Source organism: Haemaphysalis longicornis, unplaced genomic scaffold (genome assembly GCF_048455015.1).
Source record: "Haemaphysalis longicornis isolate Haplotype H1 unplaced genomic scaffold, Haemaphysalis longicornis Haplotype H1 scaffold_6, whole genome shotgun sequence".
Lineage (NCBI taxonomy): Eukaryota > Metazoa > Arthropoda > Arachnida > Ixodida > Ixodidae > Haemaphysalis > Haemaphysalis longicornis.
The window spans coordinates 120,212,482-120,240,225 of NW_027526407.1; the positions used below are offsets into that span (position 1 = coordinate 120,212,482).

Consider the following 27,744-nt stretch of genomic DNA (forward strand, 5'->3'; position numbering starts at 1 on the left):
TTGCTATGTAAGTTTTAATGGTCAAACATCATTTAGGTACAAAGCAACCAGTGGTGTACCCCAGGGCTCCGTTCTGGGCCCCCTTCTTTTTTCCATTTTCATAAAGATGTTGCTTCTGCCATTAAAAATTCTTCTTTTTTGTTGTATTCTGATGATGTGAAAATCTTCAGAGAAGTGCGTAATGTTCAGGACTGTAATTCTCTTCAGGCTGATATCGTGTCATTCCATCGTTGGTGCACCAAAAACGACTGAATTTTGAACCCCTCAAAAACCAAAGTTGTTTCCTACAGTAGGAAAACTCAACAGCTGCAATACTCCTATAAAATAGCAAGCACTGCACTGCCGAGGGTGACCGAAATTCGGGACTTGGGAGTACTATTTGATTCTTCTCTGACTTTCTCTTCCCACGTTACACAAATTACCGGACGCTCTCTTCGATGTCTGGGTGCTGTCTGCAGGTATTCTAGAGAGTTTAAAAGTCCTCTTCCTTTCTTAAAGTTGTATTCGGCTCTGTGCTTACCTCTTCTCGAATACGGTTCTGTTGTTTGGAATGGAACTTGCAAGTCCAATAGTGACCGCATCGAAAGGGTTCAAAATAAGTTCCTTTCTATCTTTAGGCACCGTTTCCGTCATGTACAAGAAGACGCAAACGGCAGCATGTCTTGTCTCAAAAGTATTCCTTCCCTTTGGTGTCGACGAATGAGAGCTGACATTATCTTTCTTTATAAACTTCTTCATGGTGATATTTTGTGTGATGACGTGGTTGCACTTATCAATGTCAACTTGCCGAACAAACTTTTCCGAAGATTTCGAACGTTCAGAACAGATGCTTTAAGTAGACGACGCTCGTCCATCTGCAGAATACAATGTGCATATAACGAATATTCCGATCGTCTTGATATATTCCAGAGCTCTTTGTCTTTGTTCTCTAATGAATTGAAAACTGTTGTAGCTTAAGTGCCTTTATGTCATTTATGTGCCGTATTTCTGTTCCGTATTTATTTTATGCAAATCATCATCTTGCTTGTTTGTTTTTCACTTTTCCTGATTTTGTGTTGCTTGAATTTCTGTCGGTTTAGGTGTCAGTGCTTGTAACGCTGAACTTCGTTTTTCCATTTTGAAACTACCTATGATTTTGTTACAAAACCTTTGTTTTATGTGAATAATCTATCTCCGTCATGTTCATTGAGTATTTGCTTGTGTATTTTCAATTTTTCACGTGCCCTCAACGTTTTGCTGGCCGGGTGTCATGGCATCTAACACTAGGCTTCCTTTTTTTTGCTGTTTTGCCTTCTGGGATCTCCGTAACTATTTTTACTTTATTGTTTCGTTTATATATATGGTTTTCTGTGTTGTGTTGTCTTGATTTTAGTTTGTTTTTATGAATGCTTGTATATGGTGTAGCAGTACCAAGACCCTAGGGTTGTTCCTGGGCACCAAAAATAGATTGATTGATTGATTGATTGATTGATTGATTGATTGATTGATTGATTGATTATTATTATTATCCTTGCTAGGCGCAAGATGGCGCCTAGCAAGGATCGCTGTATTCTGTGCTCCTGTGTTTTTTACGGCAAGCAAGAGTTTTTCCGCTGTATTTCCTGTCAGTAACGCGTGCACGCGAAGTGTGTTGTATGGCCGGACGCTGAGCTTCAGCTCCTGAGATCTGGTGCTCGGCCGTTCAAGTGTAATATTTGTGAAACGGCTGAGGTAGCGGCTAGGCCTAGCGTAGCCAACGACGACATCGGCCCGTCCGCAAGCAGGGCTCCTTCCCCCTCCCTTCGACGAGACTCGCCGGCAGTCGTCAAGAAAGCCCCGCCGCCGCCGTCCCAACCGGTAGACCTTGGAGGGGAAGCTGCCGGTCTTCGCGCACTCCTCATCGACGCGCTGGACGGCATTTCTTTCCTCAGCGACCAAGTGGCCCGGCTGCGGGAGGACAACGACCTCCTACGCCGGGAAAACGCGCAGGCTTTCGACCGTCTCCGTCAGTGGAGGGAGGGTGACCGCGCCCATTATGCGCAGGTAGTTGCCTCCTTGCGAGCCGAGGTGCGCTCCTTGCGTGCCCAACTACACCACCCCGCCGCGTTGCCGGAAGAAGTGCGTCACAGCTTAGCGGAGCCTTCTTTTGCCCAAGCTGTAAACAAGGAAATGTTGCCTTTGGCTACGTCTGCTCCGCTGTAGTCGGTGTCTTCAGCTTCTCCTGCACTGCCTCCTACTCCGTCCCAACTTTCCCCGGTGCATTCTGCGCCTGTGCTTGACTGTCTCCCCCCTACTGTCGAGAAGAAGCGTCGAAGCCGGGTATGTGTAGGTGCATCGGACACATGCGGACTGGTCGTCGTTCCGCAGCCGAAGCGCCCCAAAGCAATGTTCGTTTCAAAGCTTTCTCCGTCCACGACCTCTGCTAGTCTTAATGCCCATCTGTCAACCTTAGGCGTCTCGCCCTTGAACTACCGACGACTGAAGACTAAATATGACACGTACGCATCCTTTTATCTTTCCGTCAGTGAAGAGCTTTTCGAGCGCTTGAATGACCCCGCTGTTTGGCCGAAACATTGCCTCTTTAAGGAGTTTCGAGGCATGTTTCGCGAAGGCATGCTTCACAGCTCTGAGCGCAACACATCAGAAAAAGAATAATGACTAGTTTAGATGTTTTTTATCAGAACGTGCGAGGTCTTCGAACTAAGGCGACTGAATTTTTCGGTAATGTTCTGGCATCTTGCTTTCCGTTAATAGCTATATCTGAAACTTGGTTGTGCCCTGATATTCTATCCAGTGATTATTTTCCTCAAAATTACCATGTATATCGTAATGATCGTGCCTTAACGGGATGCAAACAAAAGGGGGGCGGGGTACTTCTCGCAGTTAACAAATCTCTCCTGTGTGTGCTACGTAGCGATATTGAAAACGCAGGTGAGTCTTTATGGGTCGAAATTCATATCTCTAAAACTGAAAAACTTCTAGTTGGTGTTCTTTACGTTCCTTCTGATGTAGTTCCTGACGCGTTCAATAAGTTAGTCTCCTCCATTGAACAAGTGCTCACTACTCATTGCGACCTCAAAGTCCTCCTCCTTGGAGATTTTAACGCTCCTGGCGTTCAGTGGAGCCACCTCACCTGTTCCCACTACAACCACCACTTTCAACAGAAGGGTAATAGGTGACTAGATTTTTCGTGTTTCACTTCCATGGCACAGCGTAATCACATAAAAAACTGCAGTGGAAACATTCTGGACCTGTGCTTTTGAAACTTCGATGGCGTTAGTGTGTCGCGCTCTGATTGTGCTTTAGTAATACCCGACAAATATCATCCTCCTCTTTCTATTTCCTGTTGCCTTCCTACAATACTCCACCGTTCTGTAATTTCAAGCAATGCACAACCGCGCTACGCTTTCGCCCGGGGAGATTACGTTGGGCTGTATGGCTACTTTTCTGCTGCCCCTTGGTCAACAGTCATTGACCTCTCTGATGTCAATGAACAAGTTGACCGTTTTACTGAGATTGTGCTTTTGGGTATGAAGAAATACATCCCGCAATATTTACCAAAGAAGTTCAAGTTCCCACACTGGTTTTCTTCTGAATTGCGGGATGCTCTGAAAGTCAAAGAACGTGCGCACAGAAAGATGAAGTGGTGAGGTGCAAATCAGTTCGCTCAGGAGTTCCGGCGCCTACGTGCCCTATGCAAAATATTGCACAAGCGTGATCATGCTTTGTACCTGGCGTCAGTTGAAGCTAAAGCAACTCATCAGCCGGGAGCCTTCTGGAAGTACATTCATTCTAGATCTAGTACAACGAAAGAATCTATTCGTCTTCTGGATTCCAATGGCGATGAGGTTGCAGATGCGGCCGACTGCTTTGCTCGTCAGTTTTCTTCTTTGTTTGGGCTTAGCGGTGGTAGTGATGACAGCAGCGTCTCTTGTCACCAGGATGGTAACTCCGCTTGTTTCCAATTGGATGAGAACATCGTGCGGACCAGCATCAAGCGGCTAAAGCCCTCGTTGTCTTCTGGGCCAGATGGTATTCCTGCTGCAATTCTCAAAACGTATGCAAATATATTCGTTCCTGTGTTCACCTCAATATTTATTAACTGTCTCCGGTCTGGCACGTACCCTCGCTCATGGAAAATTTCTCAATATTCCCTGTTTTCAAGTCAGGCCCAAAAACTGACCCCATGAACTATAGGCCAGTGTCGCTCCTTTGTTCTGCCTCTAAAATATTCGAGTTATCTCTTCATACGGTCTTGTCTTTCTCACTTAACACGCCCTCATTCCTAATCAACATGGCTTCATGCGTGGTCGCTCAACTTCCACAAACCTCGCATGCTTCATGGAGCAGGCTGTCCCAGCAGTCGTTGGTAGAAGCCAGCTTGATGCGGTCTACTGTGACATGAGCAAGGCCTTTGATGTAGTCAACCACTCGTTATTGATTGCCAAGCTCATTCTGTTAGATGTTCCCGCTTCTTTAGTGGGTCTTATACGTTGCTATCTCCAGGAGCGATATTGCTATGTAAGTGTTAACGGTCAAACATCATTTAGGTACAAAGCAACAAGTGGTGTACCCCAGGGTTCCGTCCTGGGCCCCCTTTTTTTCCATTTTTATTAACGATGTTGCTTCTGCGATTCAAAATTCATCTTTTTTGTTGTATGCTGATGATATGAAAATCTTCAGAGAAGTGCGTAATGTTCAGGACTGTAATTCTCTTCAGGCTGATATCGTGTCATTCCATCGTTGGTGCACCAAAAAAGACTTAATTTTGAACCCCTCAAAAACTAAAGTTGTTTCCTATAGTAGGAAAACTCAACAGCTGCAATACTCCTATAAAATAGCAAGCACTTCACTGCCGAGGGTGACCGAAATTCGGGACTTGGGAGTACTATTTGATTCTTCTCTGACTTTCTCTTCCCACGTTACACAAATTACCAGACGCTCTCTTCGATGTCTGGGTGCTGTTTGCAGGTATTCTAGAGAGTTTAAAAGTCCTCTTCCTTTCTTAAAGTTGTATTCAGCTCTCTGCTTACCTCTTCTCGAATACGGTTCTGTTGTTTGGAATGGAACTTGCAAGTCCAATAGTGACCGCATCGAAAGGGTTCAAAATAAGTTCCTTTCTATCTTTAGGCACCGTTTCCGTCATGTACAAGAAGACGCAAACGGCAGCATGTCTTGTCTCAAAAGTATTCCTTCCCTTTGGTGTCGACGAATGAGAGCTGACATTATCTTTCTTTATAAACTTCTTCATGGTGATATTTTGTGTGATGACGTGGTTGCACTTATCAATGTCAACTTGCCGAACAAACTTTTCCGAAGATTTCGAACGTTCAGAACAGATGCTTTAAGTAGACGACGCTCGTCCATCTGCAGAATACAATGTGCATATAACGAATATTCCGATCGTCTTGATATATTCCAGAGCTCTTTGTCTTTGTTCTCTAATGAATTGAAAACTGTTGTAGCTTAGGTGCCTTTACGTTATTTATGTGCCGTATTTCTGTTCCGTTTTTATTTTCTCCAAATCATCATCTTGCTTGTTTGTTTTTCACTTTTCCTGATTTTTTATTGCTTGAATTTCTGTCGGTTTAAGTGTCAGTGCTTGTAACGCTGAACTTCGTTTTTCCATTTTGAAACTTCCTATGATTTTGTTACAAAACCTTTGTTTTATGTGAATAATCTATCTCCGTCATGTTCATTGAGTATTTGCTTGTGTATTTTCAATTTTTCACGTGCGCTCAACGTTTTGCTGGCCGGGTGTCATGGCATCTTACACTAGGCTTCCTTTTTTTTGCTGTTTTGCCTTCTGGGATCTCCGTAACTATTTTTACTTTATTGTTTCGTTCATATATATGGTTTTCTGTGTTGTGTTGTCTTGATTTTAGTTTGTTTTTATGAATGCTTGTATATGGTGTACCAGTACCAAGACCCTAGGGTTGTTCCTGGGCACCAAAAATAAAGGTTGATTGATTGATTGATTATTATTATTATTAATATTTTGAACTTTCAGAACAGATGCTTTAAGTACACGACGCTCGTCCATCTGCAGAATACAATGTGCATATAATGAATATTCAGATCGTCTTGATATATTCCAGAGCTCTTCGTCTTTGTTCTCTAATGAATTGAAAACTGTTGTAGCTTAAGTGCCTTTATGTCATTTATGTGCCGTATTTATGTGCCGTATTTATATTATGCAACTCATCTTCTAACTTGTTTGTTTTTCACTTTTCCTGGTTTTGTGTTGCTTGAATTTTTGTAGGTTTGAATGTCAGTGCTTGTAACACTGAACTTCATTTTTTTCATTTTGAAACTTCCTAACATTTTGTTACAAAACCTTTGTTTTATGTGTATAATCTATCTCCGTCATGTTCATTCAGTATTTGCTTGTGTATTTTCAATTTTTCACGAGCCTTCAACGTTTCGCTGGCCTCGTGTCATGGCTTCTAACACGAGGCTTCCTTTTTTTGCTGTTTTGCTTTCTGGGATCACTGTAACTATTTTTACTTTATTGTTTCTTTCATACATATGGTTTTTTTGTGTTGTCTTGATTTTATTTTGTTTTTATGAATGTTTGTATATGGTGTACCAGTACCAAGACCCTAGGGTTGTTCCTGGGCACCAAAAATTAAGGTTGATTGATTGATTGACTGTTTATTATTTACGGCACACACACGCCAAGCACGGACGTGTGTACTGTGCTACTCTGTTTTTTACGGAAAGCAGAAGCTTTTTGATGTGCATCTTGCAAAAAACGTGCTCACATCAAGTGTATTCAGTTACCGGATGAGGAGCTACAATCTTTGAAGACAGGTGAGCAACCTTTCCAGTGTAGAATGCGCTCATGTTCGGCGTTGGATGCCGAGGATAGGCCTAGCATCAACTCCGGCGAAGAGAGCCAACGATTGCCTCCCTCGACGCAACCACTTCTTGCACAGAAAAAGCACAGCCTGTTTGGGTGACCTTGAAGACTCGGCCGGTCTCCAACGCATGCTTCTCAACGCCCCCGAAGGGATCTCTTTTCTGAAGGACGAGGTGGCGAAGCTGCGAGATGGGAAGAGCGCCTTTGCAGGGACAATGCCCGTTCTTTCGCCTGGCAGGCAGATGTAATTGCTTCGCTGCGGGTGGAGGTTCGCCGCTTGTGCGAGGAGCTGTCGCGACGGGCCGGTTCCATTCTTCCCGTTTCTTCCCCCGATTCGACGCCCACGCTCAATCCGAAAGGCGGCGGCAGCTTCTATACGGCGTGAGCCCTCTTCAACGTTTGCCGGTGCTGCGGCGAATACGAACGGGACGGTGGCGGACACAGCGCCCGACCAGCCGATGCCGGGGTCAACAACTTCTTCGCCTTCTCCCCTCCCAGGTCCCCCATCCAGTGCAACTCCTCGCACCGACTCGGTGAAGACCAACAAACAGAACGGGAGTGCGGCGTGTGTAGGCGCAGCAGACACAATTCGAATCTCCGTTGTGCAGCGAACGAAGCACCCGAGGCGCATCTTCGTTTCGAAGCTATCTCCCTGCACCACCTTTGCGCAACTGACCACGCACTTGTCGTCCGTGGACGTCACACCTTTATGCTGCCAGCGGCTGAAGACGAAGTACGAGTCCTATTCCTCCTTCTGCGTGAATGCAAGCGAGGACTTTTCTCAGCGTCTGGCAGATCCGTCCTTGTGGCCTAAGGATTGTCTTTTTAAACCGTTCCGAGGAAAGCTTCTTCCGAAGATGATACTTACTACAGATGTCGGGTATGATGACAAAAATGAAGAAATAGAATAGACATTTAATATCACAATGCTCGCGGTCTTCGCACCAAAGCGTCTGAATTTTTCTCAAATTTAGTTTCTTCAAGTATTCAGGTTATTGTTATTTGTGAAACCTGGCTATGTGGTGATATTAGCTCTTCGGAATATTTTCCACCAAACTACCAATTCTTTCGTAAAGATAAGGATTTTGTGGGGTTAAGCAAAAGGGAGGGGGGGTGTTAGTTGCGGTTGGCAGTGCTTTTCAATGTGCGCGGCATCATGAACTGGAGGGCGACGACAAGTCTGTCTGGCTAGTTATACGAATCAATGGAGATGAGATGCTTTTCCTGGGGGCATTTTATATTCCTCCTGATATTGCTCCTTCATCCTTCAATCAGGTTCTTACATCTATGGAACAAGTAATCACATCTCACCAAAACTATCAGCATGTTATTCTTGGTGATTTCAATACACCTAGTGTGCAATGGGATAGCCTTACTCTTCAACCCGACAACTATTACGTGTAACAGAAACCCAGCATGCAATTAAACTTCGTAGACTTCATATCCGCGATGCAACTTAATAATATCAAAAATAGCTCCGAAAACATCTTAGACCTCGGCTTTTCAAACATTCAGAATGCACGAGTATCGAGGTCTGGTATTTGTTTTGTTAAACCCGACAAGTTTCATCCTCCGTTTTCAGTTTCTACTCCAATCTCTTTTCAACGCCTTTGTGTCTCGTTGAAGAACCACAAATTATCTTGCTACTGTTTTGCTCGTGGGGACTACATTGGCTTGTATGACTTCTTTTTTACTTTTGATTGGTCTGCAATTCAATATCTTTCTGATTGTGATGCGCAGGTCGAGCGGTTCACTGACATTTCCAAAAGTAGTATCGACAAGGTTATCCCTAAGTTCAAGCCCGGCCGCTCAAATTACCTCTATTGGTTCTCCACAGAACTTCGTACCGCGCTTAAATGAAAGGACCGCGCCCACAGAAAGTAAAAAATTACGGGACTTGATAAATGGAAGGAGGACTTTGGTCTTTTCGAAAAATATGTAAAAGTCTATATAAGCGTGACAACCACTCCTATTTAGATTCCCTGGAGAGCAGCATGAATTCCCAGCCTGCAGAATTTTGGAAGTATATCCGGTCTCGGCAGAACAACTCATGTGATCGCATCAGCCTGGTTAATTCCTCCGGGGAACAGGTGAATGACGTCGCCAACTATTTTGCGCAGCAATTTAGCGCTAGATATGGCAAGCGAGGTGAGACGGAAATGAACCTTTTGTTAAACAATGTACAATGCCCAAGACTTATACTATTACACGAAAAGCTGGTTCTTGAGAATCTAAAGCGCATTACACCATCTTTGTCCTGTGGCCCTGGCGGACTCCCTTTAGCCATTGTTAAAACGTATGGGAGTATTTTTATTTGTTCTAACTTATATATTCAATAATTGTCTAAAAACAAACGTCTTCCCTCGCACGTGGAGAATTTCTCGAGTGCGTCCATTTTTAAAGACAGGCATGACGTCTGACGCAACAAATTATAGGGCTGTTTATTCCCAGTGTCAGGGACACTCTGTAAACTGGATAGACATAAAATTGTGGTATTAGGCTTCAAGCTGTTTTTGTACCTGATGAGTAATTTGAAATTGTATAAAGAAGTAAACAGCAAATCCTTATAGGAAAGGAAAAGGTGGTCAACGGGTGAATGATAGCTTAGGATTGCTATGTGTCGGAGGGACTTTCTTTGCGCTGAGTAGATCTGATTTATATTGTTTTGACGTAGTTCTCCTGACCAAAGTAAAATAATTTACCACAGATCAAAAAAGAGCTTCAAAAACTAATAACTTAAATTTCTCAGGTAAAATATAAAGGACTCTGCAAAGAGCCCCTGAGACCTTAGCCAGAGAACTAAGTACTCGGTTCACATGCGAAGTCCAAGACATATTCTGATTAAAAATTACACCAAGTGTTTTATTTCTCACACTACTTCGATGTTGTTTAAGCCAATAAGAACGCGAAAGTGGTAATATAAATGCTTCTGGGAGGGCGTAAACACAACTGCTTTGGTTTTGGTGGTATTTACTTTGCGTGAATCAGCCGTATTTCACATATTTAGATCGTGCAATGTAGCGTTCCCCAACTGGCAAAGTTCATGCGGATCTTTACATTGTTTAACGATGGTGGTATCATCGGCATAGATAATAATTGTAGCTTCAGTAGTTGTGTTTACGACCTGTTCCCTATTGTCAAGGTATGATCTGAGTAAGGCTAAGGCAACACGGCGGAAATCATAGTGTTGAAGTTTTCATTTGAATGGTGATTAAGAGAATCAAATGCTTTTGAGAAATCAACAAAGATACTCATGGTAAGCTTAATATCTTCAAATGATTGTACGATAAAATCTTTTTGTGTTAGTAGTGCTAGCTCTGTCGATCTACTCTTCCTAACGCCAAACTGCTGAGTTGATACTACATTATGCTTGTCACAGAAGGAATTGATTCGTATTGATAAAATGTTTTCTAGGGCTTTAGAAAATGCAGGACGTAAAAAAATTGGACGGTTGTTTGAAAAATTGTCTTTGTGGCCAGATTTGTATATAACTGCCGCTTTAGCCCGTTTCATTTTGCCTGGAAACACTCCAGAGTGCAAGCACAAGTTATAAATATGATCCATGCTGATAAAACTCATTCATCAACATACTTATCCAAATACCCTCACCAACCCTGGACTTAGAGTTGCTCAGGGAAACAAAAGCTGCAAAAATTTCCTGTTGCTTCGCTGGGCTCAAAAATACGCTATATTCATTAGGGGTTGTCCGAAACTGCTCGATAGATTCGTCGTGGTTGCTTTCAACTAGGTTAGTACAATAAGAGTTGAACTCATGTGCTAGGTGTACGCCTATAAAACAGCGCCGTTGTGTTCGATTTGGGTTATCTCATTGCGCGTTCGCGACGGGTTTAAAAGTGTGTTTACTGTTCACTATATAAAAAAGTTGGATGCCTTATTAAAGGCACGTATGGCGATATCAGGGTGTTCTTAGATGGCGGTTGTACTGACTTTAATTTCTGTGATAACCAATTACAAAAAAAAAAACAAAGACATCTGTGAATAATGTAATGACTAAAGTCGTGATGACCCCCTTTTGCGAAGGCAAGCGAAATTTTACAATGTGACCTGTTTGGATGACTTTGCTATATGGCTTCTAAAAACGTGTTGATCAGTATTTCTCTTTTGCAGTAAGAGCGAGTATAAATAAATCATTTGGATTGACTGATTTATACAATATACAGGTCATAGAGGAGCAATTTGCAGACCGTAAGTGTTTATTCACTTCATTTATAATATCATACCTAGCGAACCTAAGCACTGCTTTATGCTTGTTGGGGATTTATATTCAGTAATTTACCATCAGAGATATAACAAAACGTATGCTTTTTTATTTCTATGTCAACCCATTGTTATTAAATTTATAAAACAAACATTATGACAACAACAATAGTTCCTCTTCATATACCATATATTCAGTGGCTCATCTGGCCCGTATTATATTAGCATCTTTCTCGCTTAAAAGTTTTTATCCGAGAAATTTCAGCATTTTGTTTGCTTCATCGTGTTTTACTATGTTATTTCACCAACGACGCTCATAACTTTTTAAAGAGACACCGAAGTGATTTGTAAACATTGCGGGATTACTAGCGCAAATTGTAGTCCGGAGTCCATAGGCCACGTTTTGACAACTCTGAGCGCGTTTACGCAAATTTGTTGAGTAGAAAAATCTATTCAAAACGCTGTCCTCCTCTCTGCACCTTCGCCCATTTTCTGTGGCGTTTTTGTGTGACGTCGGGAGGAGATGAGCTAGCAGTTGCACGTCCTACTGCACGGCTCGCCGACCTTTCGACTAAGTGAGTCAGCCCAGCGGTTAGTCCGCCGCCTGCCGACGGGTCGTCGCAATTCGCTCGCTCAGTTGAAACTAAGCCACAACACATTTGTCAATGGAAGGATGTGTCTTTCTTTACTTTGTTAGTTTGTACACTGTTTCAAGCTTCGTGTCCGGGTCGCTCCACGCAAGCGCTGCACAAGTGCATATGCGACCCTTCGCTGACTTCACGATAGTAGGAACATCTAATGGCACTTGAAGGCAGGAGAAGAGTCAGCGAAGTCAATACAGGTACTGAGGAAATACAATCAACTGAAACGTTTACCGTACAGTGCAAGCGAAACGGAGGTGGGAGCAGTTTTTGGGCAGGGTGAACACGCACAGCGGTCAGCAGCAAGACCACATCTGAGAACGCTTCTCCGTCTAAGAAATGCAATTGCTAGACGTGCGATATTGTGGAAGTTTGGGGGACGCTTACTGTACGAGTGCTATACAGCAAATAGTATCCAAAGGTACTTGAAATGTTAAAACTCACAAAAATTGTAAAGTCGTTATACATTATACATTTTATATTTGCCGCCTCGACAGCACTGGCCGAGTGGTCTGAAGCGCTAGGATGGGTCGAATCCCCGAGGGTACGTGCTTTTTTTTGTAAGTTGATTTTTTAGTTTGCGGCCCGTAGTTTCTAAACTGAGTTCACCATTTTCGGGTCGTAACGTTAACGGCTGCACGAGCGAGTTCGCAGAACGCGCGCACACTGACACTGCCGCCTTCGCGAGTTCTCGTTGGCGTGCTGTTGCCCCAAGCACCGACTACTTCCGGGCAGTGGGCACAACCCAGAATCAGCAGACCCTTGGCCTGGTGCGAGCAAGCTTTTTACGATACAGGAATGAGTGAGGCAAGCTCCGAATATGCGGGAAAAGCGCATTGAACTTGAGCATCTTCGGTGACGTGGATGACGTTCATCCACTGCGCAGGCCTCGGCTAGGGATTTCTACGATGACAAGCCGTCCTGGGAGGCTCATCTCAGGCATATTACAGCAGGGAACATGACAGAAGCGCGGTACGACGATTACTGAGATATCGAAAATGCCCATCCAACACGGCCGTCGGACGTCATGTATGTTGTTTTACAGAACCGACACCGAAACTTGTTTGAATGCTAACCTTGGACATCGTCCAATCACGGTACCACCTCCTCCCGACGTAACAGCCTTTAGTTGGTCTGGCCCCACAGACCGTGCATGGTAGTGTTTCTTCTTTCCCGCTTTATAAAATAATTACCGACTTATCAACCGGATAAACGATGAAAAGTGTGGTAATTTGAGCCAGTCTACGCAGTGCAAGCAAAACCGGGAGCTGGACAAATTCACTTCAGTGTCCCTTTAAAACTGATCTTTCTGAACATTGTTTTTACAAAAGCTCTATACAGACACAAAATAGCTTTCCAGCTAGATACTCGTCACCACGCTTCCTGAGTACACGAACGACTAGGGCATAAGCCACTTAAAATATTGATATAGACCAGTGGCTGTTGGCTTTGTTATTGAGAGCAATATCGGGGAATAATATAAGTAAAAGTTAACCCCAAATTCTATTTCGTAGAACTAATGGAAAAGTTTCGCTGTGACTGCGCATAAAAGAGGCTGCTGCGCCCGCACGGTAGCGTGACCCAAGTTTCAGCCCACAAAGTACCTGCACGCCAGTGTTGCGGAATCGGAATTCGCATTTCATTCCAATTTCTTTACGAGGATTTAAAACTTGTCATGATTCCATTCCTTCCCTAACAAAAATCACCATATATGGGATCTCCTGGGGCCCATATATATGGCATTATCGGATATGGGTATATGCGTATACGGGGATATGAGGGGAAACATTTAGGGCTTCTTTCATATAGGGATTTCATATGGTGCCACTAGACCCACATATTTTACATCCTCTTATAAAAAGCTCAAATAACTTTGTTTACCTTGTTTACACTTGTGAACACGAATATTTGCTGAAGTAAATGTCCTTGCCGCGTTTTCCGGCTTCTCTTTGAATGGAGACAGTGGTGTTTCTGCTTTGTAAGGCATTTATTGCCACATTTGTGTACAAAAACACACATGCAGATGTGAATGATGAACAGGTTTATTGCAGAGATGAGCTTTCGTTTCAAGTCTTTAAGCATCTCTGCAATAAACCGGTCCATCTTGAAGGGTCGGGTTTTTTCCGGCACGTCGGTGTCTACCTGACCTATGAAGTGGTCGAATGCACCTAAAAGTGTACCATATGCTCACATTAATTTGGTACGCTTAAATGCAATGAGGTGAAAACTGGTTAATATGCACTTAGCAAAAACAAGTATCCCAACAGACACTCACTACCAACGGCGTGCAGCTTCCTCGGTGTGAGGGCACGCTTCTTGGGCACCGTCCCCGGGTCCTTGCTGCTGAGGAACCGGCGGCACGGTGCACCAGTCACGGTGCGACCACGAAGGTCCGCAACCCCCACCGCCTGAGTAAGCTACTTCATGAACAAAGAGTCTTTCTTTTTCGAAGAAGCCATTCCCACCGCTCTGCGGAAACAAAGACCTCATTGCCAAAGTGAACCTGCAGGACAAAATATTTTGGTTTGAAAAGACACAAAGACCAAGAAAGGAATAAAAGGAAGTGTAGCCAGCCCAAATAAAGTAATTGATGCAGTTATCCTTACAAGCAATCTACCTTGGCAATATTAAAATTACAGTAATTAAATTACTTTTTGCTGGAATGAGTAATGTAATGAATTACTTTTGAGCGTTGGTAAATTATTGATGTAATAAAGTACTGAAGGCCAGTAATTTCATGGAAATTACTTATTACATTGCAAATTCCTTTGGACTTCGATATAGCCTGTCCGCTTCTGTTAAGGCACACAAAGTTAACCAAGTAGAGTTCCATTGCCTCCATAATCTAGCTCGGAGAATTGGAACTCCACAAACGCGAAGGAAACAACACTTCAATGAGAGCTCTGTCTGCTTTCTCGTGCCTCTTCATTCCCTTTTCATGCGTTTTCGCTTGTGCATGCCAAACAAGGTTTGACAAATTAAAATGGGGGGAATGAAGACTATTGCGGGAACAGCTTCGCGGTTCCATGAAATGGACACTTGACCATTATTTGAGATGCAGTCATATAGACAATACATGGTTCATGCAAAAGCTTACAAATTCAGAAAAGTGGGTCAGGGGAATGTCACGGTCGACCCCGGTTGCCCGCTCGCACAAAGAAAGAGGCGCGACAACAGTTATTTCTATTTGCAGCGTGGCCGGCCCGTGCGTGCGCACGTGGGCCAAAGTTGCTGGAGTGAATGGAGGGGGTACAGGGGTGCACAATCACGTTTTAAACAAAATACTTTTACTGTATGCACAAGACGGAGAAATTACATGGGGACAGACAACCCTTGACGAGGAAAAAAAACACAAAATGTTTTATATTGATATCGGCTTTGTGCGAGCATGCACTAACCTCGATGCGCTAAGGCATTACTACAGGTGCTAAGCGGACACTGCAATGTGCGCACGTGCGCGCAGGTGAATTAACGTACGGCGTTAACTAGACCGGTGACAACCAAACAAAAAACATTACACAATGGGGGAATACAGGGACACACAGGCTTACATCCTAACACTATGTAACACAACAACAAAAAAGAAAAAAAAAACCTACCAGGTCAGAAAGCTCTGCACGACACAGGAAAAATACAGGAGGAGGCATACGTCTTAACGCTAGGCGTGGCTATGAGTTACCGCAAGCCCAAGGACGTAAAGTCACGGCGAAGTCAAGTCGGCTTCGCCGGGCAGCCGCTTACGTTTTTCCGCGATCCGGGGTGCGAGGTCTGGTCGGCCTTGATACCCACAACGACGAGGCGAACTCCTTCCCGTTGAGGAGGCGCTGGTCGTTCCGCCGCGGGCCTACCGACGGACTTCGTCGCTAAAGCCGCGTCGCCTCCGGACCCTTCCCAGCGTCTTGCACCTTCAAAAATCTCCAGCCGACTGCCCCTAGCCCCCGCTCTCACCCCGATAAACTTCGCCAGATCGCCCGACGGTGCCGCACCTTTGTCCCCCTTGTACCGCACCTTTGTTTCCCTCTCGCCCTGGCCCCCCCGCGACTCCGCCGCGTGGCCTCTTCGGAGCAGCGCCAACGAAAGGCAGGAGAAAGAAACAAACAAACAAACGCGGGAAAAGCGGACGGGGTGACTCAGGTCTCGAAGCGCGACAATAATGGCCGTCGCCCGCTGAGGAAGCCGTTATTTCGGCCGCCCGAACGAAGAAATTTAGGGCCTGGCCGGCTGTTTGTGACGGCCGGCCAGGCCGTCGATGCACAGTCGGGTACGGTGCACAAGATATTTAATGCGCCGTGTGAGATATCATTATGAGAGTGAAAAAAATTAATGTAATTTAGTTCACAATTAATGCCCACGTAGCACATGAATTTTAATTTTTGTTAAAACATTTACAACCTTACGGGCCCGATCTGGAAATAGTGTGGTAACAACGTGGGTCTATGTATAGCTTTATATCGCTCACAGAAAGTCACACAGAAAGCTGCATGGTGCCCCCTATGCCCCCACATGACTTAGTGAACCACAAATAACCCTGTATGGTGGTTGAAAGAAGCCCGTATAATTCGTATAGGGATAGATCCCTTATGGGACCGTATAATATATGCCCGTAAGAATCCATATGGAGATTTCATATGGGCCCGTAATATTTCATATGTGGCTAGACTTCTTATGGGTCCGTAATATATGTGCCCGTAAGATCCCATATGGGGGTCTAATATGGGCCCATAAGAATTCATATGTGGTTAGACTTCTTATGGGTCCGCATTATATAGGCCCATAAAAATTTGTATAGGTTTTTATATGAATTCTTACGGACCCGTATGAATTTTATGGGACCCATATAAAAATCATGACTTTTTTTAAAGGGTTTCAATTACTCGATATGACACAAATTGGCCCATTCCCACTCCTCGAATGGATAGGAAATTAAATTCGATTCCTCTAATTCTTCAACGTAAAAACTGCCTGAAATACTCATCGGGTTATCAAGACCGCAACATGAATCTGGCGTTATCATACGTGTTGAAAACTGCGAACGTATGCAAAATTTGTCACTTGTCACTGACGTTGGGAGCTGGTAGCAGGTTCTTTACATACTTGGTGTAGAACAACTACTCAATGCTAAAAATTACGGTCCCTTCCTAAAGAAAGTAGAGAGAAGCGCTAAAGCTAAAAATGCGTTCATCTTTCGGTGAAAGTGCGTCTAACCGATCGTCCAACCATCGAACAGCCAAACTGCACGCGAACAAAGAACACATGCAAATATTTTTCGCGTACTAAGTAAACGCAACTATGAACTATCTAAATGTGCAGCGTTACAAGGTTAATGAGATAAATGTACACTATTGTACTCCTTCTTCATGATAGCAGCGTATGGCATTATTTAGAAACTAGAACCATTCGTTTTTGGAGATTTTTAGGTAAGCGTAGTTTGTTTGCACAATGCGATCGGTCTCATAAAAAGCTTTCACTTTAATAAGGAGCAGTGTCACACTGCATACTATTTTCGTAGTAAATAGCGGGATCCCACTACTTATTATAGTATTTGCATGTTGGCAAGTTTTAACAGTTTGTTCTGCGTGACGCAAGGTGAAGCAGCTATTACGTTGGTATCTTTTTTCGTTTTGTTAGCACAGTCTGTGGCACGCTAACTTCCTATCTACTTTACACACCGCCTTACTGGTTTAATTAGTATGCTGTGGGTCAGCTACAGGCATATCTCCCGGAGCCTCCTCATATGTACACGCATTCGAAATGCTTACTTCAAGAATTAAAAGCGAATTTACAACATTCAGCACTAATGCTACTGTACCAACGCGAGAGACAGGAGGGCAGTGGCACGGGCCACAGTTAAGCTTTTCATTCGCCGTATGAACGTCGCCACCGTTTCCACATTGACCTCCATTATGCTTGTTTCTTGCCCTGGCACTACCTCCGTTCAATCCATTCAATGCAAGACATTTTTATGACATCCTCATTTAATGTGATAAATCGTATTGTGACGGATGCCCTGTCAAACCAAAGAAGTGTGGTCAGGCAGTTTTGTTTCCATGAAATGAGACCTTCCTACCTGAATAGTGGCGATGCTCCAACTTTCACGCCGGCGACCAAGGATTAAATAATCAGGTACATTTGTATCCAAGCGCAAAGGTGCCGTGCACAGACGCACAGCAACCAAACTACGAATTGGCACAACTGGAGGAGAGGGCCGCACATTCAGGTCGAAGCAAAGCAAGGAGTCGCAATTCTAAGATCTGCCAAAGCACTCGCGAAAAATGGCCCTATTGCAGATGGAATTGTTAGAAAGAAACGACTTTCGGCAGCTGCGTGTTCTGCATTGTCTTATATATTATCTAGTGTAAGCGTATATCCCTGCTGCCCACTACTGTAGTCATCGAAACAGAACATGTGGGTCGAAAGTGCAGTAACATATCCGAAGCTCGCCTCTTACAGTTATGGGGGGGTGCCGGGAACGCACAGCACTGACCCACAGTTTTATTTGTGCTGCCTTGGTATGATTTGCTGGAACCCTGGGGCCCCGCTGCAACACACGGACTGATGGTCGACACTTTGGCCCCGTATTCCCGCGATGTGCCTACCAGGATTGAGGCTATTCATTGCGCGCCGGTTGCCGAGGGTGGGAGGAGAACGCCAAGCAGACTCGGTGTTTCATGTTTCATGCACGACCACTGTATATTAGTAGCTCCAAGATTTTTTGGCAGCAGTTTGACGTGAGAAATAAATACTGCCGTTTGGGACGCGCGCTTTTCGAACCTCCCGCTCCCCCCCGCCCACACCTGCTTCTCGATGCGATTCCCAGCCTACTGGCCTGGCCACGCAGCGCCTGCTACTGAGAGAGACGCCGGGCTTCCATCCGCTCCACGGACAGTTCTACAGAGAAAGCTTGGCCTCAAAAGGCCTGCCGAAGCAGTAAGAGCCCACCTAACAGCGCCACCTGCCAGACGCGCTTGCGCCGCTCAAAGTTCATTTTCCCACACGCTGCGGCAGGCTGCACGGATTCAGTTACTCGAGGTGAAAAGTACAAGTTCTCGTTTTTATCGCCGGTGCTCCGTTTTAGATATACCGACGCAGTCGTCCCCACAGACAAATTTTAAAAAGCCGGAAGGCGCCAGCAATAGTGACGCCGTCGTCTGAAACTCCCCATTCCATTCCCGGCAAATAACGCTTAATTCAACTCCCATTCTATTCCTCCAAGCTTTGTCCTCATTTCATTCCCATTTCATTCCGGCTTCCCGAAAGGTGGAATGAATCCGGAGTCATTCAAATTCCGGAGTGATAACTTCGCAACACGGCTGCACGCGGCATTTTCTTTTGTCACGTGACGGCGAACTGTGTCAATCCGCACTCAGAGCCGCCAAACATACGACAAGACCACCCGTGTCTATGTGTTCGAATCTGAAATGCAAAAAACCGCAATTTGTGCCTGTAGGCGACTTGGTATAGTTTTTGTCTGTTTTCGGCTTACAAGCCAGGGAGGTACGAGACCGTACCGTCAGTGAGGGTAAATTGCGTTAGTGCATTACTTTAGGTTATTGTTTTCAGGTGTCCTATGGTCTTTTGAACTTTATTAACCATAAGATCTGCCATCCGGATGAGGGCGCAGAGTGTTAGCTAATGGAAGAGATCACTTCAACAAGTTTCTCACTGATGTCGCCGGGGAACAGAACTTGCTAAAAACTCAGTCCTCAATTTATCCGGAACCTTCTAGTATGTTGCTACACTAGACGATGTCGCTTGCATGGGGAAATCAACTTGTAAAATTAAGAATGCTCCATATATTGACAAAGAACATATTTTCATAGAATGCCACAACTAACGCTCAACGCCTCGGAAAAAGTGATTATCAAAGAGTATCTGGTGCCTCTGATAGAAGCGGAACTTAATCTGCTGCAACAACCTGAAGTAATGACCAATGTAATAAATAGAAATTACTAATGAAATAGTAACACAGTTCGCCTGCCAGCCAGCCTTTAAACGATAGCTATCGTGGTACTTTTAGTAATTGTCAGAATTGTCATCTCTAAAAAAACAAGTTTCTACAGAAGTGACCTCTAGTCAGTAACAATAGTGCCGAGATAACTGTTCTTACACAAGAAACAACTTCTAACTGGGAATAGTTACAGACTAATTTCCTATAGCCACAGATTCCATAAGACTCCTTTTGTGTATTGTAGGATGTATAACGATTTTGCACATATTCTCTTTAATTACCGATGATCGAGGACTCAGATCACCGGCGCTGTGCAAAAGCGTCAAAATCCGTTGTAGCAAGAGTGTGGACATCCTCACATAGATCAGACAAGCAGGGGGTTCTTTACAGATACACATGCAACAAGGGGATGCGGCGAATCCCACAGGTTGTGACAGCTGCGAGTTGAAAAATGTAGTTCTAGCAAAGGAGCCGATGCTGACATTTATGCAGCCGTGATGAAATTTTGCGTTTGAAAATATCGCACGTCGTAACACCCTTCATGTTGAAAACTCACACGGAAGCGAGTCGGTGGTAAACTTTAAGCTGCCGTCATTATGTATTTGCTCTTGACGACGTCGCATGTTGAAACACTACGTCCACGCTTGCATACATTCAATTCGAATAGCCTGAAACATTTTACAGAGCATGTGTATTGGCAGTCTTCAAACAGTCACTCTGCCCCTCTAATAGTCCGTCATCGCAATATACACTATCACAAAATAAATGAATGAATGCCCAATGGCAAAACCTCTTACAGCTTTTATGCGTATCAAAGCTATCGGGTCACACATTCGCTTCATGCGCGAGACAATAGTCAAATAACATTTGTATCCGCGCTACAGTTCTATCCAGACACACGTTAGTAGAGCTGCCTAACACGTTAGTGGAGCTGCCTAATTTATTCTCAAATGTTATTTTGGTTACTACCACCAAAACATAATTCACAAGGTCGCATTTGGTTGACAACGGCAGCGGCGCCGTATTCACATGATTGCTCTGAATCAATAGAAGCGCAAATTGTCAGAAAAACTACCCAAAGCCGCCGCTGCCGGAAATGTAGCCAAAGCCGCAGTCAGCTCAAATCCGCTGTGCGAAAACTTGTCTTGAAGAGCAACTTGCCTAGTTGGAAAGCAGGCATGAGCCCACAATTGTTCTTCAGCTTCGAAGGAGTTCAGAAAAGCAAAAACGTTTTGCCCGTGTATTTCGCGCCTAACTATGCGCCCATCCCAGGTGGCCGAATTATGCGTAGGCGTAGAGGAGTGTGAACGCCAAACTGCGCTTCATGCTTCTTCCGGAAACAGGCCCGTTGGGCTGGTGGTAGATTTAAAAGTGTAAGTCTCATGACTCAATGCATCCTGTCAGCTGTTCTAATTGTTGGGGATGAGAGGTTGTTGGAGATGATGCAAGCGTCTTGGAGGAAGCAAGTGTTAGAGCAGAGGCTCCGCTGCATAGATCTAAAGAAGACATGCAAAGTCACATTTCTGAGTACGATGAATATTGTGCCGTACGTTGGAGCACAACGTTGTGGTACAATGTTTTAAGTATAGCGGCATTGTTTTACACGAAACATGTGAAAGCCAGTGGTTTACGTGGCCAGAAGGTAAGGATGACGACGGGACATTCGTAGGTCTGCCCTCTTCTAATGTTACGCTTGCTGACTAAGTTGCCAGTTATGGTGACTGTTGTCGCCGGCCACGTAAGCGATGTTGAGATGGACACACCCTCTGGGTGTAGAGGATGTGGCGTCCGATGAATAGGACTCATGCGATCTGGAACTCCCACTGGTTAGAACAACAAAAAGCTTGGAATTCTCTCGCTGTTCTGGAATATGCCTGGTATGACGGTATGTGAAATACTTGTCCCATTTAGGGATAATCGCGCGTCCGAGTACTTCTTAGGTGCCATCTGCAAACAGGCAAAATTTTCGTAAAGTGAATTGCGGATAAAAAATTTTAGATGGGCTGTTTTTGTTGTTCATTCGACGAACCGTCAATTGGATGTTTTGTGCATTCTTTTTAATCAACAGAGATCCGAATTAACGGGGTTGCGCTGAAATACATTTTGTAATTTTTTACAAAAAGGGCGTAATGTCCCACTTCAAATTTAGGTACGCTCTTGGAACAGTGTTTAAAATTCTTTTGTAGCGCACGCTACACTGGCCGAGGTTGAGCAGTTTCGCGTGGACCTTGAAGCGCCGTGCTGCTCAAGCGCGAGGAGCATTGAATTGGATGGAATTGGATTGGATTGTAATAAATTCGATAGGATTGGAATGTAATGGATTGGAGATCCAATCCAATTGGAGTACGGGTGTGCAGATAATTGGGTGTGCACATTCGCCAACCTCCGTATTCCAGAGGAGTGACATCATAGCCGTGGCAGACGCACTGGCGCGGGCGCGTGCCTAGCTGTGCCCGTTCAGTTTCGCAGTAGCCAGGTGTGACGCTGTGCCGGAGCCGCTTGAGAGCCATTTTGCGTGGCTCCTAAACAGCCATGCTGCGCATGCGCGAGGAGCAGTGACTGGACTCGACAGCACTGGACTGGATTGAATTGGATTGGAATGCTTATCCTTAGTTCCCGCTAAGCATATCGTGACATTGCCGAGTTAAGCCACTGGTATTTTTGTTCAAGGTGTGTATATTACCAAAGTTTATTTTTGTGCAAGTTATCGCTTTTACGGGTAAAACAAAAAAATCGAACATTGTGCATATAAATATTTAATTCACTAAGCAACATTTAAAATATGCATTTCTTCGTTGCCGTTTCTCTGTTGGTGTTATTTGTTGCTGACCTCTCTTTAAATACACTTTCTATCCGCAGAAATAAGTACTATTCAGTGCCAAAAAAGGGTACGAGGAAACAGTACTCACCCTAACAAAACTAGGGATTGCGACGCGGAATATACGAAAATTTGCACCAGTTTTACGCCTACAGAAACACATTCTCCATCTTGCCCCGACCCACCACCGAACTGGTATACTACTAAAACGCCGAAATCTTAAAGAATGTTTTAGAAAAAAGGTGCTTTACTACACCAATGATGGAGACCTAATGTCGGCTCATCATCGCTTTTCTTCCTGTATACATATCCAGCAGAAAAAAAAAGACTGGATTCTGTTCTGTTGTGTATTTCAGGTTCAATAAAGACGGTGATTTTGGCGATCCCACAGTGGTGATCCTACAGTTCTAATATGTGACCACCCATTGTGTAGACGCATGCAATGATGACATGGGAAGCATTTGCTCCAGCTCTGTTTTTAGTTTCGCGTTAAAGTAATTGGTCCTTAGGGGTATTTTTTTTTGTCTTTCGGATATTCATATTGTTCACAAGCGGGGTAACTTCGGAGTTCTTTTAAATTTGTGGCTGTTGTTTAGATTTTGTTTTGATTCTTGGTGCCTGGTTTTCTTCCCGAAACCATAAATTAGTGCACACCCCAAATTTCTTTCATAATAAGGGGTGCCCCATTTTATCCAGAAATTCGTTAGGCTCTGATAAAGACAGAATAATATCCCTGTGGCTTTAAGGATTAGTTGTCGCCCTTAAGGTATACCTTCTTTCAAGCTTCTTTATCAAAAAAGATTTTCTCTACCCGCAGATAGTTCTGGCGTCACTGGTGACCAGGGGGCCGAGCCGTTCAGGTACAGTCCACTTGGGCTCTGTATTTTCTCACTTTCTGTGGCGATAATTGCATGACAATCTTAGCAAAAATTACTGCATCGAGTGTCTACAGGCAGCCGCTACCTGAGGACACCAAATTTTTGAAGATAGGGACCCTGGCTGGCCTTTTTGGGAAAACATTTCCATCGCAAGCGGCCCAGCCCAGCTAAGCCTATTTCGAACATTGACGCACCGAGGAGTGGCGGCGACGGCCGCCTCCCCGCTTATTCTCGTGAGTGACCTTCCCCGGAGGAACGGAGTCGTAAAATGGAGGGCGTCGAAGTAGAAGGTGAGCCCATTTCGCCTGAAGAAAATACGGCGGAGGCTGGCTGGCTCACAAACAATCGTCTACGTGGCGCTCGCGGCATAGCTAACACGAACCTCACCCCGGAGCTCCCACTTGGGCAAAACGCTGGCGGCGCCCCGTCAATGAAGCAGAGGCCACGTGCACAACATCAACTGCGCAGGCAGCGGCGGACGCCTCGGCAACCGCACCTGCCGAAGGACGACATAAAGATCCTGCTGCGGCCGAGAGAGGGCCTGGGCGTCACCAAGATCAGCCTCGCTGGTCTACCCGACGGCGTGCTAAACGCGACCGGCCTCGAATGCGAGGAAGCGGAGGAAGACGTCCTCCGCATCCACACAGCCAAGAACATCGTTGCAAGTGTGCCCCCAGCATGGAGCTGGTAGAGAAGTAGAACGCAACCAAAGTGCTCCGCATTGGAGAAAATACCTATTAGGTGACCGCGTACGTGGCACCGCGAGAAGACACCGCCAAAGGGGGATACACAACATCGCCGAATGTGAAAGGTATAATGAGGCGTCTCGTCTACAAAAAAAAAACACTATTCTACACGCGAGAAGAAAGTGCCCGGCCAACTGCGTCATCATCGTTTTCGTAGGCGATAGAGCACCCCACTACGTCTATTACATTGGGGCCGAGTACAGATGCTTCCTACACAAGAAGCAGCATCAGGTATGTGACGCATGCGGCAGAGTGGGACACGGGTCCGATGTGTGCCCCGTACTAGACACCAAGGTATGCAAAAACTGTGTCAGTGAAAACCCACGAGAAAACCATCCCTGCGAGCCATAATGCGCTCTGTGTGGACGGGATCACCCCATCAGCGGCACAAAATGCCGACAATAATTGCGTACTCCCTACTTGATTAAGAAATGACACTGGGAGAAGAAACAAAGGCAAGAAGAAAAGGATAATGGAAAACATTGCGGCCGGCGTGGTGACGCATCGTCCATACTCAAGCACGGCGAGAAGCGGGACAAGGAAGGCGAGAGGTGTGATTGTTCGAACTCCTTCCCGCGTCTTCACGAGTGCCTGAGAAGAAAGGGCTCAAGCCACGCAGCTCGGGCTCGAGACGATTCCACCGCGATACAGCACCGGTGAAGGTCAAATCCTCGATGCCAAAGGCTCAGCGCCCGCCGTGGGTGCCAATGACTCGATGCATTAACAATGGTCCACGTCTCGCAGCTGCAAGATTCCGTCGAGTTTAAACCAACAGAACAAGGTGAGCTGGGCTAGCGCAGTCTCCCACAGCGCAGCTCCGCGGACCGACACGGAAGGCGGCGGTATGAAAGCTAGCTCGGCAGAGGCAGAACAATAAAATATTACTAAAATCAAAAAGATGCTGGAGATAGTTCCTAGCGAAAATAAGGCACCTAAAGCCGAAATTGCGAAACTGATGGGCGTAAGCTGTAATTAAGTGGCCGCGCTAGAAATTCAGGCGCATCCTAACGCTGCCTCACGGTAGCGGGTAACAACCAGGATCAATCTCCAACAGCACTGGTGGAAAAAAAGCTGTCGCAAATCCTTCTATTAGAAACTTCGTCTAGTGACAAGACGGAGGTGTCGACACCTAAGTTGCCTGAGTCCCCCCCTCCGAAGCGCAGGGAGACTAACAAAGAACATGACCTCTCGAGAAATTAACCCGGAGGTATACGGGGAAAGTGAATTGGTAAACCAAGAAATGAATAATTAATTTGGGGAAAGATTGAGCGGGACACTAAGCAAAAAATTTGAAGCCATGCTGGCAAAATTCGCTGAGGGAATTGGCCGCAAAATCGATGCCCTGAACACGAGAGTGACATTAATAAAAACCGCCACCCCACGCAATAGAGTGGATGGCGGAGGGGCGCGGGCCAAAAAAAAAACCTAACAAACCGTACTCCAGACCCACTTCGGTGGAAAGTGCTAGGACCAACTCGTAAACGCTCAGCTGAGGAACTATGGCGCGGAATAAGATAAACAACTTTGTCGTTTGGCAGTGGAACTGTCGTGGCTTCTGGGGAAAAAGGGGTAACCTAGAGCCATTTGTTAAAACCAAAAATCGAGATGACACGCCGGAAGACATGTCTCCAGGAAACGGGTGGCTCAGCCAAATTATCAGGCTATAAGTCATAAGTCATATAAGTCAGCTGGAGAATGACGCCTCAGATGAGGAACCAAACAAGAAATTGATTGTGGCTAACCTCGTCGTGCTTAACTTGCCGGCCATACGTCGCGACATTGAAGAAAGCACAACGTCCGCGGATCCCGTACTCTTGGAAATAATACCAGACAGGAAACACAACGTGGGCAGTATCTTCATACCTAATGTATACAGCTCCCCTCGTAAAACCGTAGATTTGCCAAGCTGTTCCGCAAAACTCTACAAATTGCCAAAGGAAACACATTGGTAATTGTGGGAGACTTCAATGCCCATCATTGTGAGTAGAGATACAAGCAGGAAACGATGAAGGGAAGGAACCTCTGGCTTTACGCGCAGCAGGAGGGCCTTACCCTGACGACTGACCCCGCGCAGCCTACGTGGACAGGCAACAGTGTAAGTGGATACACATCACCACACCTCACATTCACGAAGAGCACGCGAACAGAAGCGACGTTGCTAAATACAGAAACAAAATTGGGCAGCGACCAGTTTACAATTGCGACCACATTCAATGCGGGGCTCAAAAAACATAAAGAGGGGGACGACTCAAAATTATAAACTGGGATACTTTCCGTCGAATCAGAACAGCCGAACGTGACTCAAGCGACAACGCCAGCACCCAACAGAAGGACATTGAAGATATCCAAGATTGGGCAGCACAGCTACGTAGTAGCGTAGACCAAGCGAGTAAAGACATACCGGAAGAGGGCGATTCTATGTTACTGCACATGTGGGAGGCCAAGCAAAGCCTACAAAGGCGACTGCAAAGGCAAAAGTTAAATCGTAATTGACGCAGATGTCTGGCAGCCCTGAACGGTGTCTATGGTGACTAGGAAAACCAGTTTTCTCAGCAAAATTGGTACAGTGCATTAGACAGCATGGGACCCCAGATTGGCCTCCCAAAAACTTGGAGCATTCTTCGTTGCTTAACTGACCCGGAAAATAGCAAAACCACTCAAAAGCACAAATTGAGCATTCACTTTACTGATTCAAAGGGTCGGACGATGTCCTTTTAGGAGCACTTCGTTATAGATATTTAGGAATGAACCCCAAAAAGGAGCCTAAATTATACACTATGTAGGGATTCTCTCCTCCGAGCCGTCGCGTCGCTGCATTCAAATTACCGCGCGCCACCTCTCCTGCAATCTGTGAATGCACGGTGGAAAGACTGTGCGATGGAGGGGAGCGTGGCACGTTAAGTGCACGCTATATAAGCGCAGCGGTGCTTGTTAGCGGGGGGAGTGGCCGACTTGGGGGCCAACAGCCAGAAGAGACAAGCCACTGCTAGCCACCTTTAAGGAGCCCGCACGCAGCATAGGGTCACCGTCCGTCCCGTCGTGCCGTAAGCCTCTGGACATTGAAGTGTGTTGGTGATGTGCTTTGCTGATTGTATTTTCTGTGCTCTTTATATTTTGTTTCCACTGCTTCAGTACAGCCCTTATTCATCTCGTAATATTCTGTGTGCCGGAATGTTTTGACGAGGCTGTCGCCTGATCCCCTCGGTAGGCAGAATTACCTACAAGTTGCAAGGAGAATGAACTCATTAACCATCCAATCACAGTGGGGGAAGTACGAGGTGCCATTCAGGACCTCCAGACCAGAGCCTCCGCGGGCCCAGATGGCATAACGAACAAGATGCTGCGCAGCCTGGACGACGGCTCTGTCTAAGCCTTGACCCGGTACATGAACATATACTGGGAACCAGGGCAAATCCCGGGACACTGAAGAACAGCCAAGGTTGTGATGATCCCGAAGTCCGGTAAAAAGTTGCAGATAGAGAGCCTAAGACAAATATCACTTACGTCATACGTAGGTAAACTAATGGAACACGTGATAATGAAAAAACCTAATACATACGCAGAAGAGTAAGGACTGTTTCCAGAAACGATGATGGGTTTTCGCCCAAACTTGTGGATGCAAGATGTCCTACTCAGGCCTAAGCACAATATCAT

The 27,744-nt window shown here is 45.3% G+C and overlaps 1 long non-coding RNA gene across 2 annotated transcripts in view; it reads left to right on the plus strand.

The window, feature by feature from the left end:
* Positions 1-22,848, plus strand: part of LOC144141139 (uncharacterized) — a 95,137-nt gene extending 72,289 nt beyond the window's left edge. For both annotated transcript variants that reach the window (XR_013316446.1, XR_013316445.1), the window contains 2 exons: positions 10,970-11,047; positions 22,508-22,848. This is a non-coding gene — a long non-coding RNA (uncharacterized LOC144141139). The remainder of the gene's footprint in view (positions 1-10,969; positions 11,048-22,507) is intronic.
* Positions 22,849-27,744: the final 4,896 nt, after the last annotated feature.